This window comes from Octopus bimaculoides, chromosome 18 (genome assembly GCF_001194135.2).
Source record: "Octopus bimaculoides isolate UCB-OBI-ISO-001 chromosome 18, ASM119413v2, whole genome shotgun sequence".
Lineage (NCBI taxonomy): Eukaryota > Metazoa > Mollusca > Cephalopoda > Octopoda > Octopodidae > Octopus > Octopus bimaculoides.
Window position 1 is genome coordinate 44,501,056 of NC_068998.1, and position 5,184 is coordinate 44,506,239.

Sequence of the window (5,184 nt, forward strand, 5' to 3'; positions counted from 1 at the left end):
TATATACATACATATACATACATATATATATATATATATAATTCAAATAAGTTATTATTTTTTTTTAAATAATGATAATGTAACCCGCAGACATAATCCAAATAGGCAAAATATATATTAAATGTCAGGGTACAACATGCACCTATTTGCTAGAAAGAAGAGTTAAAAGTCTCCAAAGCCATGCATCTCTCACTATATATAAACATGCACGGATAATGTAGTAAATATACTAATAAAAGACATGTCTGTGTGTAGGTATATAAATGTATACACACGCACACACAGTCACACACACATATGTACTCATATATACACACACACATGTATATGTATATACACACACACACACACACACATATATATATATATATATATATACGATCACATACAAACATATATATATATATATATATATATATACATATATATATATATATATGCACAAAAACTCATGTGTATACACATACATCAGACATATATACACACACTCAAACATACCTTCCTTCTACATATTTATGGTATTATTCCAAGAGCCATCTATCTATTTACTTGACTAATTAACTGTGGATTTTTACCTGACAGTTGAATAACAAATTGCTTTCCTATCACGTAGACAAAAGACAGAACTACAATTTCATTATACAGTCTTTTAGGACATGAACATGGCATTACCAATATCTTTGGCAAGAATACAAGAAAATACCAAGTAGATTATTACAAGTAGCATTTATTTTAACTTCATCCAGTATTATTCGCTATCAGATTTTGGCAAAGGTGTGGTGGTGGTTGTGGAGTTGGATGTAGATTGGAGCAAAAGTGAAACTCTATAATTAATTAGATTCTTTGATTGATGGAGAACTTCCTATAGAAGTATGAGAAGTTAATGTTGCAAAGTCTATTAATTTCTAATGAATTGCTTAATTTTATTTATAAAGATGTGAAGAAATCACTGTTTCCCTGTGACTAGAATATTATTTTGGTAGATAAGGAGGCCATTTAGAGATAACCTTATTATTCCAACCATGACAAACCATTATGATGAACAAAAGAGATATAAAAATAAGGTGTTGAACTATTGGTCATTTGGTCAAGAATTCAAACCTTTGACTTGTGATATATGATAGTGTATTGTTACTGTACTTACTGCCAGTTGCATTGAGTGCTTAACAAACAAACTTTCTAAGCAGCCACTCAGTCTACCAGAAATAGCAGTCATTTCTCATCCTCAAATAGCCTATCACTGTCTTTAACCCTTTAGCATTAAGATTACTGTATGGAATGTAATGCTTATTGATTCACATTGATTTCAGTTAATCATGTATTATCTTGTAGCTTTGAGATTTCAGTATGGAAGCCTTTTGTGTATATTTAAAATGACATTATAAGGTTGGTGTGAGCAATCAGATCCAGCCAGTTTGAACATAAAACTGGTGAAAATATATTTATGTATGCATATATATGTATATATATGAGTGCATATATATGTGTGTGTGTATATATATATATATATGGGTGTGCATGCATATATATATGTATATGTATGCATATATATATACATATATATTGTATGTGTATATAATTGTATCTGTCTATCTATCTATCTATCTATCTATATATATATATATATATATATATATATATATATATATATATATATATATATATATATGTGTGTGTGTGTGTGTGTGTGTGTGTGTGTGTGTGTGTACAGATGTATAAATGTATTTCAATTTATGATACACAGATTTTACATTCATATATATAGATAATTAGAACTAATGAGCTAGTAATGTATTAACTGCATTAGCTGTCAAGAATATGTTATACAAATCAGTTAGTTTGATTTACTGAAAACTTTTAGTAATCGTGGCTTTATAAACAATGTCTCTGATGAGTGTGAATAAGGTTTCATTCCGAACACAGAATCAAAACTAGTTAGACTAATCCTTCTATGTCTATCCTCAAAGATATTCCATATAAACACAAGACGCTTATATCTGTTTATTACATATAGTATACTGTATGCTCTAAAATATAGAAAATCATCTACGGTTGCATGAGTATAAGTATACATGTTTCTTTATAAATGTGGATATATAATAATATATATGTTTTATAGATGTATATATATATATATATAAATGTGTGTGTATGTATGTAAACATATATGTGTGTGTGTGTGTGTGTGTTTGTAGTCAAATCGGATAATCAAACATTAAAAATAACAATAACAAAACATGGAATGTATTATTTTGGCCCTCAGTTAAAAGGGAAGGTTTTTGACATTTTGAGCAGTGTTCTTTGTCAGAAAGGAAAACAGAAAAGACTAGAGAAGGAAAAATATCACCAACATCATGTTGGTGATATTTTTCTCCCTCCCCTCTCTTTCCCTTTCTCACACATTTCCACACACACACACACACACACACACACACACACACACACACAAACACACACACACATATTTTGTATCTCTCCAGTAGACCCAAATGTCCCTTGTAAGTGATATTGAATTGTCAGAAACAGTATTGAAAGGAGCTCAGCAGAGCTGTACATGGTGTGTCATAGCTTCTTCATCTCTTTCACTCACCTCTCTGTGATGCCCTTTAACCTTTGGAACATCGAGTTATTTGAGAGTCCACTTGATTTCATGATACAAACTTCCTGTTTTGAATTGATTTATATTAAGACCTTATCATCAAACTTCGTGTTAATTTATGTTCCAAAGAGCTTAATAAATGAGTTCCCTCACCAAATTCTCTATTATTTTCAAAATTAGTTGAAACAGAGACATTGTAATTTAATGGAAATTTGGTAACAATAGGTTTAAAGAATCTGAGTAGCACTGGATTAACTATTAATCCAGTAAGTATGTGCCTTGGGCATCAAGGGAAGTGAAGGCACTACAGAAATGGTAAATCGTTTACAGCACAAAAGAAATCACTTAAATCTGCTGAAATGATACTGAAAGTGATTTATATGCTCAGAAATATAATTTTGAAGTGTTCGTGGTGTCATAGTGAGGATCTGATCGATGAGTTTACAATTAAAAAAAGTAGTAGAAAAGTTTATCAAATATAAATACAATGGAAGTATGCAAAGATAAACATTATTTTCCATCTTACTCTTAGTTTTGTTTCATTTTGAAAAATAAAGATTTTTTAAGGTTTATTATTGTTTATATTTTAAATTACATATGTATGGGGATACCAAAATTTTTGAGGGCTTAGGGCTTGTATGGGTCTAAATCTGGCCCTGGTTCTGAGAGTGATTTTTTTCCATTATAATACAGTAAAATATTAATGTATTTGATAACTTCAATTAATCAGGATTATAGCTGAAGAGATAAACTCTATTGAACGATTTATAATTCAACAAAATGAAGTGAGATAACTGAAAATTAAATAAGTATCTTTTTGAAATGGATTGTCATACTCAAATCTCACTTACTTAAAATAAGATACAGAAAATGCAATTAAGAGAAAGAATATGGCAACTGTGGACAGGTTTTGGTCTTAATAAACCTCTTCAGAGAAGCATAAAGCACTCGAGTACATAGAAATGATGGCTCCATAGTATCCAACAATCAGTAGTTTTCCTTTTTCATGTGTTGGTTTACGTGAAGATATACAGTAGAAATGTCTGTGATGTACTCAGCTATTTATGCAATAATTCAGTGAATATGTAGTTCTGTTGATCAAACAACTGAACGACAATCATTAAAATCATACCAACACATCATAAACCACACATACACAAACATATATATGTTGTGTAATAATATTCTATTAAACTTCAAAGCATAACTTCATGAGCATAAATTTCTCATTCCTCAGCAAATGGACAATAATGTGTTCATTCGCATGCATTCACATGTATTTGAATTTAGTATTCAGAACACACTTCTGACATATTTCCTGTCAACCATATTTCTGATGCTGTTTTACATACTGTATTGTGTGTAAAAATGTATGTATGTGTGTGTTTATATATATATATATATATATATATATATATATATACACACACACACAAATATATATATATATATATATATACCAGAGTAAGCACATGAAATGTGCAACAAGGTGGAAAAAAGAGTACTCAAATACCAGAGGTAGATTAATATGCTTTATTTAAAAGCAGCAGAACTATAACAAAAAAAAAAAGCCGTTACTCTGAGTTTCACGTTCCCGTTCATCGGACAGTTTTGTTAGATGAACAGGAACGTGAAACTCAGAGTAACGTTTATTTTTGTTTGTTTTTTTTATATTTCTGCTGCTTTTAAATAAAGTATATATATATACACACATACTTTAGAACCTCACAGTACAAGTGCATCATTATATGAGTAATTTTTTGTATGAGCCGAGGCTTGTGCACATTTTTGCCATGAAGTACGAATGGAAATCCACAGTAAGAGTGAGTTTTATACAAATGACCACTAGTCGGCGCTGAGCTCACACACACACTTTTCCAGCAAGTGCAGTCTCCGTTCACTTAGTTTATCTCATTGTGACAGCATCCCTGTTGTGTTTTGCCCAGTGGTTTCGTTTAGTTTTGTGCATTTTTTGCTGTTATTTTATAATAATTAGTTGTGTTAGCCATGAGTCCTAAGAATGTTAATGCAAAGGACAATGCTGAGAAGAAGGAAAAACTGATTACAATAGAATTGAAGAAAGAAATCATTGATAAACATGAGAGAGGAGTCCGTGTAGTGGACATAGCACATCAATATGATTGAAGCATGTCGATGATCTGCACCATCCTCGATTACATCATCGAAATATTGAAACTGCAAGGTAATGTGAATATAGAAGCATTACATTTGACAGATTAATCTGAATGTTAAAGTGTTAAAATGGCAAGTTATAATTTGATGGTGATATTAACTGCTATTTCTAGCAGGTTAGAGACTTTCCCACTCATTTATATAACTTTATTATTCAACTGTAGTAATCTTATGGAAATACATTGTCTAACCAATCTTTTATTTAATTTACAAGCTAATTTTGAAACGTTATCAGTAATATGTTTTAAAAAGATAAATATATAAATAACGAACTTAAAAACTCATTTCTCTTCTTAATAATTTCATTTTTTATATTTTCACCACTTTTCCAACTTACATTTTTTTTTGTTTCTCTCTCTCTCTCTCTCTCTCTCTCTCTCTCTCTCTCTCTC